General features: G+C 28.2%; 1 protein-coding gene across 1 annotated transcript in view; it reads left to right on the forward strand.

The window, feature by feature from the left end:
• Positions 1-303: 303 nt before the first annotated feature.
• Positions 304-16,947, forward strand: part of stumps (DBB domain-containing protein stumps) — a 226,968-nt gene continuing 210,324 nt past the window's right edge. Inside the window, exon 1 of the mRNA XM_067049156.1 lies at positions 304-379. The gene's annotated coding sequence lies outside the window, so the exon portion shown is untranslated. The remainder of the gene's footprint in view (positions 380-16,947) is intronic.

Genomic DNA, 16,947 nt, shown 5'->3' on the forward strand with positions numbered 1-16,947 from the left:
TTTAAACTCCTTCCTCCATCCCCCCACGATATATATACTGGAAATATCAATAGTTCCAGCGACTTAAAATAGCCTGAGAACGCTGGATTGTCCTGAATAATCTCAATGATGCTGGAAGTGTCGGATCGCTTTGCCATTATCCAGGCACAACGGTATTTGATAGCTCTACACTAGAACCTGTTGACGGGTGAGGTACCCTCCTTCGGAATTGGGGTACTCCAAATCTGTGAATGGGCATTTTTTTCATGATCCCTCTCCCGGTACTCCGACAGCCCCCACTACTTCGGGGTGGGGAACGTCCTGGTCGGGCACTTCCAGTCTATTCCGTGCAAGCTAGGCTAGTGTCTGTCAGTCAGTGTGGACTACTCTGTTGTTATCGGTGAGTACGACAAACTATCTTATTAACGGTCGGATGTTTTTGAGAGTTTGTGGACGTGTGTATGCTACAATAGTGTGTATATGTATTTATAAGTTTATTGTATAAGCTGAAAACGTGAAGTTTTATTCATGCTTCAATATACTGTGAAGTATATTGCTGATACTTTAGATTTAAAATATATGTAAAGTAATAAACAATGCTCCATATTCTGGAAAATATAGTTTGTAATTGCATTACATCATAGAAATTTTAGGTTTAATTTTCTTTTAAAAAAGTGACAATTAAAGTTAAAATAATATTTATTAAAAATAAACCTTACTTATTTAAAAAAAAAAAAATTAAATAAAAATAAAGATTTACTTTCATATTCTAGAAGTTTGTTCCTAGAATTACTCCGCTTTTGGCACTATGTTTCTTAGATACCTTCATAGGCCTATTTATTTTTCTACTATTCATTTTTTTAAAAATGTTTCTTTAAACTTTAGTTTACGTCATATTTTATATTATTTTAATATATTATCATATATATTTTATCTAGTATATTATATTATTTATTGTATACATACTTTTTTTTAATCTAGTTGTATAAATTCAGGTTTTAAAACAACAAATTCAAACGATTGGTACTACATTCCATAAAAATAACATAAAAAAAAAAATAAAAATTTTATGATTATTTATATATTACTTTTAAGATCATTTTAATGAAAGTAATCATAATTTGAATATTATTATTATTATATTAAACACTTCAAATAAATTATTTTTGTCGAAATTAATAACATTTCATTTTTGTTTATTGTATTAAAAAGTACTAAATAGTAATTTGAGTAACATTGGTAATATTATTATTGGTAATGTATTTTTGTCTTGAAATATTGTGATATATTATATTAAAAAAAAAAAAACAAGTTTCTGAATTGGCACACTTTATATTATTTTCATGTTTTCATATTACATTATATGAAATGTTAAATATATTGTATAATTTTTTATTTAAATAACCAATTAAATATCTACTGATGGATAACAGTACCAAATGTTTACTATCCAAAAATAGATTCACATTTGGAAATATTCACACATGAGATTTGACCTTCATGAAATAGCTTTTAAGTCAAAAGAAATTTTTGGCAGCTCTTCTTAAATCATCGATAGCTAACATTTAACGATGAGAGGAGGGGGGGGGCGAAGTTAAATTGAAATTCTTAAAAATATATGTCTGAAGAATATTTACATTATATTATTTATGTTTATTTATATGAATAATATTTATAATACACTTCAAAATGTTTTTAATTGCGTTATACTCACTTAATTCAATAATTGCAAGAAACTGAAGGATTCAAAAAATGTAACTACAAAGCATTTAGATTTTTAAGAAAATTTTTTAAATCTAAACCACTTTTTCTTTTGAAGTATGAATCCACTGGAACGTTTCCAATGTTGAATATAGGACAAAATAATACTATTCTGATAATCAAAATACAGGAAGATGTCTTTTGATGATTTTTTTTTCGAATTTTCACAATCAAGTCCTTCACCTAGCTCTTTCGTGAGTCAGTAGATCTTCCTGTTTACACCAAAATTATGATTCATTCGAAGTATCTTATTTCGATCACGGTTCGCCAAATGAATCATTTGTAAACATGATGGACGTCCCTTAACTGTAGTTCATAAATGTGAGTAGAAAACATTATTTGTTTTTATAAATATTAACTATATGAAATATTTCCAAAATAATTTATTTTAAATTTTATTTTTATTTATTCAGGACAGCATATTTTTAACTCTTAAAAATAAATGCAGTAATCTTTATCTGGTAAATTCGTTAAAATAAAATATACCTAAACAATAAATAAAATATAGATAACGAATAAAATTTAAAAATAAAATACAAAAATATATAAAAGTATACATTACAAGCAATATAAGTATTGTATATAAAGGGATTGTATAACTTTTATTTGCTTGTATTATATGAGAAGTTAATTTATCGGTATTACTTAAATAAAGCATAAATTAATATATTATTTTCTATTTTATTGCTCTCTCACTACCAAAACTTCGTATTCATATAGGAAAAACATTTTTCTTTCGAATAGTAAATTTAGTTAAGAATTTTACAATGACATAAATCTAGCAACAAATTTGGCCGCGTGTCTGTCTGTCTGTCAAATCCATATAATAGAACCTACTTTTGCAGTAATAAACTAATAGGGTTGTGAATAAAAAAAAATAACAGCACAAGTCTAAAATTTAATTTATAATTTATGAAATATCATCACAAATTGTGAATTATATGTTCATGTCTTAAGTGATGATATCTAAACAAATTTTTACTTTTTTCTTTTTCATGAAAAAAAATCTCAATTCGTATCTCATTATTTACTTTTAACAACGTTTAGACACATCTGTTCATACACATTTTGTTTTCTTCATAAAAAGAAAAATATAAGTATAAAATATTTTAAGTCCCTGGAAGCAAATTAAAGAATGAAAATTGCTGGTTAAATTAATAAAGAAACGAAACCATTTATTTGAATTTAGAAATTTATTAGAGAAATTATCAACCACTGTTTAGATAGATGGAGATATCAATATTATTCGACTTGAAATGAATGGATGTCCGAAATAAATAAGGAAATAAGAATTTGTAGTTTTTCTTAAAAAAAAAAAATTATTAATAATATATAACCAAATAATTTAAACATATGAATCACAATTTATAATTTATTTATTGTGATATTTTAAGTAATTAAATTTTAGAAAAGAAGATGGCCACGGGACCTTCTAGTTTAAATTAATGTTTGAAGTACCACCAATGGGTGGTTCCTTCCCAAGATTTTCAAGTGTATATGAAACATACAACATATTTACTTATTGTATTATTTTGTACAGTTGTAAATTACAATAAATAAATAATAAAAAAAAAAAAAACAAATTTTTAGACTTATGATTTTTTTATTCATATCCCTAAATATTTTGAACCCTTGGAAGTTTTGAGTTTTTGCTCGTTATAATTAATTCTTTTCAAATTTACAGTTTGTAAAATGTTAGACATTTTGATCAGTATTTATTTTACTTTATTTATTTTATTCATATACAAAATTACAATGTGGTCCGACTAAAATAGTAATTAGTAATAAGTAGTCCGAAAATTAAATAGTAGTTATTAAAAAAAATATTAAATAATAATAAAAATAACTCAAAGGAATTTGAAGTGAATAATAAAGCTGCAAATTATATTATCCTAGTTTCATGAAGATTATAGTTTGGAACTGTTTAACATAAAGTATGTTACTAGCTAGTAGTAACTATTTGATTAACATTTTTCCCCGATTGTAAGGATTCCCCGGATTTAGATTTAGTGGAAATTCCTTGGAAGCATGGAAGCAAAGAATTCAAAGAGAGTTGGCTCAGGTTCAGAAACTGCACAGCTCCTACAGGCTCAACCCTAATGGCTCTTAATGACTCTAAAAACAATTTGTATATTCGGACAGTTAAGGAAATATCTATTCTACGTCCGAGTCCACTGACACAGGATCTATTCCTGCCTCTTACTATTTATATTAGCCGAAATCCTTGATGTATCCACAGCCGAGGAATTTCGAACGCTACAAGAGTAACGCGAAGATACGAGCTAACTCATTCACGTGGTTGCGGGAGGATGCGAAGAGTTTTTTGCATGCATGACGCAGCATCTGGCAGAATGGCAATGAATGGGTTGGGCACCATTGTCTCGTTCTGGAGTCAGCAAACTACTAACCAACTGAGCTACTAGTCTTACTAGTGGGCCACTTAAATTCGTAATCTTCGTTTGGAGATCTGGAATATCTTTTTTGTTTCGTGATAGATATCTTAAGTTTTATTTATTTATATTCAGGACTATATGTCTTTTATTATTTGAATAAGCAGCAGTATAGAAATGAATTTATGAACATTTAAACATTTTTATTTATTTATTTATTTATTGATATTTACAACTGTATAAAAAATACAACCAGTAAATTTGATCATAATGACATAATGATATGATACAGGATGTAGAGAAATTACCCAGTAGTAGAACTCTAAAAACAGTTTACAATATAAGGTCACGAGGCCATCTTCTTAACATTTAAACATAAAATAAAAAACAAACTATATCCATCTGTTTTAGTCCCTAGGGTAAAAAAAAAATCTCTTTCATTTTGAATATTTATGAGTAATTATCAATTATCATAACAAATTGTTATATAAGAATATGTTCGGGGTGCGTCAATAAATTTAAGGCCTTCATCACGGATATGAAATAGAGATGACAACCTAAATTCAGAGAAAAATAAAAAGGACAAGAAAATAAAAACAAACTTGGAAATATACACAGCAATAAATTAAGCAGATAGTAGATCATAAACATTTAAAATAATTATACAATGTTAAAAAATAAATGAACAATTGAACATTGAGGAAGTATGAAGTAAGAAAATTTACAGGTATGAACTGTAATATATTATTGAAAGTAGTATACACAATTTGAAATTTATTATTATTTTTATTTATTTAATGTGAATAACAACTGTACAAATAATAAATAAAATAAGTAAATATGTTGTATGTTTCATATACACTTGAAAATCTTGGGAAGGAACAACCCATTGGTGGTATTTCAAGCGTTAATTTAAATTAGAAGATCCCGTGGACATCTTCTTTTCAGACGCCGGAGGATTATCATGGATTGTTAAGAATGAGAGATTAAGAATTACTGGGTTAGGATGGGTAAGAAGTTTGGAATAAAAAGACGGAAATTTATTAATAAAATTATTGTTCAATAATACATGTTATTATATATGTATCTACATAAATTTTATGAGGTCGTGGGTGGGTCAGATGTAAGGCACTGTGCTCCTCCAAGGACCCAGGGTTTGAATCTGGCTTTAGTAGATAATTATTTTCTGTTTCACTATAACGGTTAGTCAGCCCTGTGGGTTCGGGAGCCCTCCGGGGTTCACCTAGCCTTATGAAATGGGGACCCTAATCAGGTGAAAATCTGAACAAATCAACTCCTTGCACAACCGTTGTTCTATTAATAGTACTTCCTTACAAAGTACTGCACCCCTGTCCCTTCCTGAATTGTAGAGGTACATATTTAATTAAATATAAATTTTACAAATAAATATTTTTACTAACTGATGGCTTACGACCCCATATCAAATGCTTCTTAATTACTAATTAACCATTTTTATTTTTTCTATGTCAAAATTTTCAGACGTATAAATAAGAAAAACAAGGAATTTAATTAAAACTAAATAATTGACATTTTTAAATAAGTCTTACGGTTAGCAATATACAATTATCATTAAAAATATAGCACTATATTTATAACGGATTAATGTATATTGCCCATAAGTTGTTTTTAACTTTTAATTTAACAGAATCATTAACCGAAAAAAATTACTAAGATATATCAATATCATCTTTTGAAGCCATCGGATTATTGCCTCTATAGAATCATAAAAAGATGATTTAAAATGGATTCAGGGTCCAATTGAATGTGTGAATTCCGCTTCAGGCCATTCAAAAAAACAAACAAAAAAAAGAAAGAAAAACCGAGAATGTTAGGTTTAGGCGGCATTGAATACGTTCGCAGCCCACTGGGCAAGAGCTTCGTCAAATATACAGAAGTTGGGAAATGAAAGGACCAATGAAAAAGCCATTTCCTTTTAATCGGGGCTTTTCCAATATCGAGTTCTTGATAATTTTGTTGACCACGGATTTTAAACTGACCACTGTATAGATTCTGTTATGTAAATTTTTTATAATTTTTAGTTTAATAAAGTATGCAATATCTGTTTATGGCAGTTCTTTCAAATTTTTGATATTTATGAGTTATTTATTTTCAATAATATTAGCTTTATTCTAATTTGATTTATATATTACTTTTATTTATTAATGTATTAAAAATAATACATTAATAAATAAAAAATATTGAGTCAATTTTATAGGTAATGTCCGTTTTTATAATTTCAGAAATTTAAAATGAGATTAGTGTACTTTAGTTGTTTACTACGTTTATTTTTACAGATTATAATGAGCACTTATTAATCCTCTCCATTTTTAATAATATTAGCCTTATTATAGATATGATTTATTTATTATTTTAAAAATAATACATTTATTAATAAAACATATTGAGCCAATCTCATATTTAATATCCCTTTTTATAATTTCAGAAATTTAAATTAGATTAGAGGAATTTTCTGCTTTACTGCGTTCATTTTTAGAGATTGTAATGATCATTTTTTAATCCTTCCTTTTTTGGTAATATTTATTATTATTGCACATAATTCACTGCACATAGTTAAGTATGCCATCAAATATGACCATGGAAATATGCGATTTGTGAGCATTTTTTATGAATTTAAACTTGGATATTTGGCAGCCTACACTGCAAGAAACATAATCACTGCGTTCTAGAAAGGCGAACGGTTAGAACATGAACGGACCTTTTGCGTTTTTGAAAAATGTTTTGCCTGTAGACACAGATATGGATAACCAACCCAGAGGAAGGACTACTCTGAATTTTTTAGTTCTGGGATTGAAAAGTCGATAATAAGAATAAAAAAATTTGGGAAAATTTATAGACAATGAGAATAAATAATTTGAATAAAAATGTTTTAATTTAATCATTCCTGTCCAAAACGTTTAGATTATTTTATATCTGTTTTTTCTTAATACATTTTATCCGTTGCCATCGTCCAGTCAAAAGTAATTTTAAGTGCTGTAGAAATATCAGTATTGGTAAAAGAAGGCACTTTGAATGTCCAAGAGATAACTTTTCGTCGTTCAGTTGAATTTCCTATAGTTTGTGTAACTTTGTTAAGTTAAGAAAGACTTAGAATTTCATTGCCCAGATGTAGCGACTGTCAATTTCTTTTTCATTAAATCTGTACACAACCTAAATATAAAAATGAATTACACACCTCCGAAACAAAACAACAATATTAACTTATGCCAGAGGTTTGTTATTCAACTATATGAATTATTTCATCAATTTTTATACCGTAAAGTAGATTAAAAATTAATTTATTAAATTAAATCATTTTGGATTTTGATCAAAACTCCATATTTTAATAAAAAACATTGTTTCGCTCCTTGTAGCATATATTAGTTAAAGTTATGGTTATGATACCATATAGTTATTATAACATTGACCCTGAACCACATTGTGTTTTTATAATTTTTTGTGATTATAATATTGCTTAATAGAATCAGTAATACTTTATTCATATTCTTCGGAAAGAGGCAAACCGATTGGTGTACACTAACTGTGACAAAAACGCATATTTTCTGAGCTACAAACCAAAACGCTTAATTTTGTTCATAACTTTTTTCTACACAAGAATTCGGGGATTTCATTGTCTTTAAATCTTCCCATTTAAAAGGAAAAAAAAAAACCGAACGTAAATCGGTCCACTAATTCAAAAGTTTATTGTGGACAAAGATTTTACCATTCCCTCTTATATTATAGAGTATGGTTTTAGAATTTTTATTTCAAATAATCCTCCTTTGTGTATTGTTTTTTACCAATTGGTCAAATAAAAAAGCTCATTTTTGAGCTGTTTAGTTGGGGTTTCTTGTTAGATCTGTTCATCGGCTGCCAAGTGCTTCCGAGGTTATAGTGACCATTTTCCAGTTTAAAACTTTTCATAAACTGTGTTAAATACAGACGATTAATAAATATAAATCCTGAATATGAACTGTAGTTATTTGCCAGCGATCTACTTTCCCACCAATGAGAGTTTTTGAGTTCCAAAAAAAAAAAAAATGGGTTCACAAAACAAATAGTTGCGTAAGTCTGATGCCTCCCATCTGTCGGCCAAATCTGTGTTGGCAAGATTCTGAATCAAAGCTTTTTGGCAGCTTCGAGCTTTTGTTTGAAAAGTTTTTGTAATAGGTTCCTGCCAGTCCCGGCTTTGCTTCTACTTCTTTAATTTTCCCACCAGTAATTAGTTTTCTTGAATGGCAGATGAAAATTAGAAATCGAAGAACGCCAATAGTCGTGTCGTCAAGACAGAAACGGCGTCGAAAAGTGAGGGTCCTTCCTGAAAGCTGGTCTTGGTTAAATTAAATCTATTTTGGTGCTGATTAGGTTTTCAAATATTGACTTGGGAATCTGAAAAAATATTCTATAATCATTTAACCGTTTTCAGAAGCAGATATTTGTTTGTCCATAATTTTATTATTCTTAATCTTCAACATATTTGCCATATTGTGATTTAAAATTTGTTTTTTTAAAATTGTATTCAGCAAAGTATAGGACGGTGCGAAAATAGCACAAAGAAATAATAAATATAATGGAAATTTAGTAACCCATTTAATTATTGAGGCATTGTAGAGGCTGCAGAACTATACAATTTTGAAATTATTTTTTGAGACAAAACTAATACAGCTAAAAAAAAAATAAAAGCTGAAAAAGCATCTAAGTATAAATTATTATATTTAACATTTCAAGATTTAGAAATTAAGAAAAGAAAGATGAAATATAACTTATAAAAAGAATAATAGGTCCGTTCCAACGACCAATTCTAACTGTCGGAAACTGTACAGAGTATGCATAGTACGGGTTTTCCATCCCAAATTATGTACTGCAAATTATGCATGCTAAGTTTTGATCAAAATCCAAAATGATTTAATTTAATAAATTAATTAATCTACTTTACTACATCTTAACGGTATAAAAATAAATGAAATAATTCCTATAGTTGAATAACAAACCTCTGGCATAAGTTAATATTATTGTTTTATTTCGGAGGTGTGTAATTCATTTTTATATTTAGGATGTGTACAGATTTAATGAAAAAGAAATTGACAGTCGCTATATCTGGGCAATGAAATTCTAAGTCTTTCTTAACTTAACAAAGTTACACAAACTATAGGAAATTCAACTGAACGAGGAAAAGTTATCTCTTGGACATTCAACGTGCCTTCTTTTACCAATACTGGCTCAGTATTTCTATAGCTCTTAAAATAACTTTTGACAGGACGATGACAGATATAAAATAATCTAAAAGATTTGGACAGGAATGATTATTAAATTAAAACATTTTTATTCAAATTATTTATCATCATTTCTGAAAGCAACAGCATATATAATCATAATATGAGCTATTATAATCGAATGCTATAATTTGTTTTAAAAAGAAAAAGAAATATTCTAAATTAGGTAACTAGAACTCTCGTAGCAAAGAGTGTAAATTTGAGCAAGTCCTAAAAGAGGTTTTACAATTAACTGCTACGAGACTATTTGGAAAGAGACTAAAGTCTGCATTTTTTTACTCTTTCGTTGTTAGCGTTAGTCATGGTCTGATTGTCCCGTTTTTTAAACCGTTTTTCGAGTGTTTCCGTTCCAGGGATTCCCCTCTTTTTTTATTATTTTTTTTTTTTGTTGTTTATTTCCAGACGGATTCATTCTACGATTAAGCCAAGGAAAAAAACGGAAAGTAATAATTTTAAGGAGTTATGTATGCAATGAAGGATGTTTTAATTGAAAAAGGTTCTTTTATTAATTTTAACTGGAGAACTATCATATAATTTCTCCAGTGATTAATGATGAAAAAAAATAGACTTATTTAATGAAACCGGCTAGAATCTTATTAATAAGCAACCTACACAAAATAGGTAATCTTTGTAATTCACTGTGATTCAATTTATATATCACAGCTAAAATAGTCAGTCGAGTGACATGTATGTTTTCTTTTACTTGCTACTATACCTCACCTTTACCATATTTATTTCGCCTTCTCTTTACCTTTTTACACCTACATCTTTACCCTAATTATAACTAGTTTTAACGAATATTTGTCTGCAATTTATTACTCTAGTTCTGTATTTAGAATTCTATTACAACTGGCTTTATCTATTAGTAACTAGTTTCTAGTCTTCCCTATTCTTTCTTAAATTATTATTATCTTTGTTATATATTTTATAAATGAAAAAAAAAATTATTTATTTTAATGTTTTTTCTATTTTTACAATGTCTGTACCTTGTTTTTCTTTTAGCCCTTTCGAAACGCTGGTTAAAAATAAATGGTTTTCTTTTAATATTTTGATACCTTTATTGACCTCCACCCGGACTATCTTCCAACAAGATAAATTATAATATTTAAAATTTATGAATAAATTTTAAAAAATTTGGAATATAATTTATAAAGAGAATAATAGGTCTTTTAATACAACGACTTCTGACCGTCCCAAACTATGAACGGCACATACTCCGTAAAAGTCCAATCAAAATAAAAAATCAATGCATAGAAGTAAGATATTGTACCATGAAGTTTGAGGTACGTTTCTGAAATATGTTTTTAAATAATGGTTGGATAAATTTAATAAAAATCTATGTTTTTTCCCAACATTTTGTATAATTATAATTTTTTTTAAATGAATCACTATTTATGAATATGTACAAATATAATGATTTAGTTCTATAAAATAACACAATTTTAGGGTAATATTGTGTTAAAGCCCAAAGGTTCGTTAATGTTTTAATTATTTGCTTCCAATTAGTATTTTTTTTTTTGTTGACTATAAGTTAAAATGATGGTTCCATAAATTGAATAAAAATCGATATTTTTTCCCAATATTTTGTATAATCATTATTTTTTTCCTAAGTGAATCACTATTTATAAATTTTGTGCAAATAGAATAATTTAGTGGTTGAGTGAATATCATGTTAACAGAGTGGAAGTCACAAGTTTGAAACTTTTTACAAATCCGTCAGACATTTCTCTGTAATAATAAAGTGGTATACGACAGTAGCTGTCAGTCGTATATTTTATTTTTAAAGAAACAAAACAAATCAATATCTAGTCGGGAAAATGAAGAAATTTGGTTTATTTCAAACGGCGGAGCTTTGAAAATTTCCTTGAAGGAAAATGGGGCTGTTGAAAAGTTGTTAGTAAACTCCTGAATTGTTTTATAGCCTCGGTTTATCCTTTGTGGCCCTGTTTAGGCCCTTGTCAAAAAGTACAGCTCTGTTACTCCAGATTAATTGACTTTGTGCCTAAATATTTTGAAAAGTTAATTGAAAATGTAAGCTGTGTTAATTGATGGCCATTTTCTCCTGTAGGCTGTTTTAGAAACCTGAGCTAAACAAAAGATTCAATTTTAGAACAATTGGGAATAAATACAATGCTGGTATAAACATTTTAAATTGTATCCAATGATGATAAAAAAGTTTTAGACCGTCTTAATTATTTTAATTGTGAAAAAAATATCTAGTTAATAAGTGAGTTTCTTTTATTTTTTTTTTCTGTCTAGTTACATCATACTTATGCAATATATTGTACGTTTGATAGTCCCAGCAATGTACTGACGTTCAACATCTCAAGTTAAATCTAGCTAAATTCACCACAAAGTATAATTAATATCTTCGAAAAATGAGCAGTTTCTATAATATGCGCCCAAGGAAATTTAAAAAAATATTTATCATGGTTCATAGCAGTTTCCATGGTATTTGCTAAAATAAATTCACTAAATATTGATATCTCATCTGGTGTTAGGTGAATATTGAACGTGCAGAGATCTACCCGGGCTCAAATTTAAGCAAATTTATACTACTTTAAAATAGTTTTTATTAATTAAACAAATTTTTTAAAATTATTTTTATCATGCGGAAAATTCTGTACTGATAAGTATAAAGTATTTAAGTCCATATTCTTCAATTTATAGGAGACGAAAAAAAATTTAAAAAAAATTCTGTGTATAAACTTATCTGTCCAATACAGTTCAAACCAGGATATTATAATAATATACAATTTAATACATACCTTAAATGTTTTATACCATTCGATAGAAAAAATATTTCTAAATCTGACTAAGTACTTAACTGAAAGACTTAAATCCTTTATGCTTATAAGTACAGAATTAGCTTAGAAGTCGTGACCACAAAGTGAAAAATAAGCAAACATTTTAGGCTTTTCAGTTTTTCGGTCAATATTTAGTTATTTTTTTAAAATTACTTCAGTTGAAGTGCAACAAAAATCTAATGTATATATTTTGCCCACGTAAAATTTAATGTAAAAAAATTTAAATCCTGTCTTTTTGGGAGTTCTAACTAGCAGCTATTTTTTGTTACACTCCTCTAATACTGGGCCTAATCGGAAGGTCCGTTTTTGAAATATAGACGTGACTGGGAAAATAGGCTTACGCATGCGTAAACAAAAGTAGTGGACGAAATCCAATGAAATTTATATGGAGCAAACTAGGTCCAACCAATTCATTCCTTAAAAATTTCATTAAATTCAGATTAAAGGTTCGATCGATTATAACCGAAGATATATTTAAATACGATCCGACATACATACAAACACAGAACCAAATTTCTTCCTTGAAGACTAAAACGTTTAATGAAAGAGGAAATTAGCGAATATATGTTTTTTTCTTATTTTTTTTTTTTTAATTATTTCTTGCATGAATACGTTTTCTTTCTTTGGGCAGAGACAAAAAAAAGTTGGAATACCGTTTAAAATTAGTTTGATCAAACTATAAACTAGTTAATTAAAAGGCAGCATTTTTAGTTAATGGTCGTGTACAATTTAAGCCAAACTGTAAGCATTGATGACAATTGAATAATTGAATAAGATGTTGATGAAACAACCTCTCACATGTGAGCGTGAAAGATTCAAACACCCGGATACTACAAAATTAACCAGTATTGGCTCCTGCCATTGTTTAGGCAAAGCATAATTAGAATTCCATTCTGCTTTAAGATTAGCACATTCTCCTTGGTGGTTTTACAAGGCCTTCCCGAATTTACAAAAAATAATGTATTAAATAACATAGAAAAAAAATAATAAACTGACAATAAATATTATGTATGAGTTAATACCAAACATATAGGTTTGTCTTTGTCTACTGAGTATTATTGAGAACCGTTTATCATACAAAAATATTCAATAGAATAATTCCAAGTTTAATTATTGAATAATAATATAAATGACAAACAAGTTTTTAGTTACTTTAAGTATTCTTTAGGAATAAAAATAACCTCTAATGAACTTAAAAGTTGTTAATTGCTTATACATACATCGAAGTGATGTTCACAAAAATATAATCTATTATTTAGATTAAAAATAATTTTGGTTTCCTTCTTGCCAGCTTACCAAATAATTCTAGTTTGGACATCTTTTGGTACTTGGGTAAAAAACTTGTGGATTTTTTATCGTAGTATTTTTGCGATTAGGTACTGCACAAGAACGATAAGAAATGTAACTCATAATTTTTTATTTATTTATTTATTTTTTTTGATTTACAACTGTATATTGCATAATACATTTAGTAAATATGGTTCTTAGTTAAAATGGAGTGTTACAGGCGTGTAGAGAAACTACCCACTGGTAGCACTATGACATTTTACATTAGCTGGTCTCGTAGCCATCTTCTTTTCAGGCCCCTCGGAGGATTGTCAGGAATGGAAGAGGATGCAAGGTTAGAAACTACTGGGTTAAAAAAAAAACTAAAACTAAAAAAGAAATTAATTACAATAAAAATCGCTCTAAGATAAGCCTAGCGTGTGTTTACGTAGAAATGATATCATGCCAAAACAATAATGACAGCTTGCTTTTTTGGGCGGCAAAAAATAAAATAATTAATGCCTATTTTGATATTTATTAAATAATAATAAAAAAAATATGGAGGGGATTATCATTATCAAATATGTGATATAATACACATTCTAAAAAAAAAAGTTACCAAACTTAATAACACCTTATTATTTATCATACTTCACAACAGGTTAGCTATATTATCATTATATTCAGGCCCTATTTTCTTTTATCTGTAACTACTTTCCTTCTTTTATTGCATCATTAAAAATCATATATAACTTTATTATAAACATTTACCGAAAATTGAACCGTATTAATCACAAATTAATTTTATTCAAGATCTTTGCAAGCGCCGGTTTAAATTCGTAGTCAATACACCTTACTTTGTCACAAATAAAATCATACATAAAGACCTTAACGATCCATATGTAACCGATCTAGCCCGAAACAGATATCAATCATTCTATCATAAACTCCCTAACCATCAAAACTCGCTAGTTTCTAACTTTGCTTCGTATTCTATTCCTGACAATCCTCCGAGGTGCCTGAAAAGAAGATGATTGAGTGTAGAAATATGATTAGAGTGCTACCAATGGGTAGTTTCTCTACATTCCTGCATCACTCCATTTTTATCTTACATCAAATTTACTTGATGTATTTTTATGTAAATACAGTTGTAAATAGCAATAAAAAAAAATTCTAGTAATCGTGTAATTAATATTTACTAGTATATAAATAACTTAATAAATAAGAATTTTTCTTTTGAAATTATTATTTTGTGTAAACTCATTTTGTTGTAAAAATGAAAATTATCTTTATTTTTGGGTGCATTATTACTTTGATATTTCATGGTTTCCATATTTTATCGCAAGTAATGAGTTTGAAAATGAAATTTATTTGTTAGTATATTTCGGCCTTTTTTTTGGAATATGTCTACGTTTAAATAACCTTGATGTATAAAAAATTGTACATGACAAACTACATAGGTGCTCCTGACTGTACTGAACCGTGCAGGTTTAATGCTGTGATATACCCGCTACGGGCATGGTACTGTTAGGAGAACTGAATGCAAATAAAAAAAAAAGTCTCACAGACTATCAACGGTAGCCGAGAGTGGAGGCAGACATCCAGAAAGGCGCCTTACAAAAATAGACCACTGAGGGAGGAAGGTCAATATTTGCAGGTATTAATGGGGAGATGGGATTCGGAGCATAGCTCTTCTGCTCTTCCATTCGACCACCATCCAGATATCGGGTATCCCGTGGGTTAAAAATATCTTTCCCAAGTCTGCTCTTGGTTTTCGGGCTATTGCATTGCTTTGCCTAACATCCAGCTCATGTTTTATGTACGTGATCAGAATCAGAGGTTGATGTTGCAAAAATTGCATGGTTTTAATTGTAATAAGCCCTACAGAAGAGGCGTACATTTTAAACAAATTCTGCATAATCCATGCAAACAGCATATTATATGCATCACATTGTTGTATTAAGATTGGTACATGAAGGTACTAAATTAAAATTAAAAAAAAATAAAGAAAAACAAAACGAACAAAAAGAAACTATAAAAGGAAGAATACGAACAATATAAGAAGTAAGAAAAATAGAAGGATAACAGAATGAAATAAATAAAGTATTGTAACGTAAAGGATAAAAAAAAAAAAAAAAATAGAGAATGCTTCTCTTATATATCTATATATATATATATAAACTATATTGTATATAAAACATTATTCTATGTTTTACAAGAACCACATAGCATCGTAGATACAACAAAGATGTTATATATTAAATTATTGTTATTTTTGTAATATCAGAGAAAAAAGAAAATTATGAATAATTTTTCTTGCTATAAAAGTTCGTATTTTAGGGTTTTTGGAGATAGGAATAACAAATATAAATTTTGTCCATGCTAAGAATACAACAGTTTAACACAAGATAACGCTGTCATGCGATCGGGAACGATCGTGAATTCTCGGCGTTTTCCGTTCACGGATTTGAAATTTACGAACAGCACTTGCTGGTGTGTTCACACCAACAAATTTATTTTTTCACATACACGATAAGTACTGCTAAAATTATTACAGACAATATTACCGCCTAACGCTTTCGAATCCAGCATATCCTGTTTACCTTTCATTGCGTTAAATATTATAACCCATAATATGAAAATTTTCCAAAACACGATTTTTTTTTTGGAAAATTATAATTCTTAATTAAAGTTTTGTACTGTTCGTATTCCATAATATTATTGCAAAACATGTTTGAATTACAAAGTTAGACCAAATGAACCTTCTCAGTAGTTTAATAAAGAAAAAAGAGAAAGTTTTTTACAAAATTATAATAATTTAAAAAAATTTGTTTTGCGATATTTTTATGTCAAACGATTAAATTCCATTAAAAAAATTGTTAAGGGCCTTAAATAAGATTTTCTGTTATGATCAGCCCTTCAAATACTCAGAGATAGATTTCGTGTTTTAATTAATTAGTAAGCTAGATAAGTTTAAAGAAGGAGACCAAGAAACGGTTTTGGGAATATTTTTTTTCTGAAAACTGTATTTAAAAAAACTGGATTAAAAACTGGATTTAACAAAAATAATTCTGTTTGCTTTTTGAAACAATTTAGATTAAGGAAATTGCATATTTTTATCTGTTATCGAGAACATCTTTGTAGGATTTATTGCCATTTGTACAAAAAATGACAACTGGTCAAAATTGTATTCATCGGAAGTAATTTTTTCTAATACATCAGAAAGAGACAATTTGATTGATTTATAGTAACCATGGAAAAAGTGTATACCTTCTGAGAGGTACCCAAAATGCTTAATTTTATTCATATAATTTTTTTTTTTACCTAAGAAATCGGAATAGTCTATAACCTTTCCGGGAAAATCCTTAGTATTTAGCAAAACGTCCAATTAAAATCGGATGGGCGGTGTACCAGCGCATAAAATACAAACAAATATTGATTTTTATTTGTTAG

The sequence above is a fragment of the Halyomorpha halys genome, unplaced genomic scaffold, assembly GCF_000696795.3.
Source record: "Halyomorpha halys isolate HHAL.00 unplaced genomic scaffold, Hhal_1.1 Scaffold1556.1, whole genome shotgun sequence".
NCBI classification, from domain to species: Eukaryota; Metazoa; Arthropoda; class Insecta; order Hemiptera; family Pentatomidae; genus Halyomorpha; species Halyomorpha halys.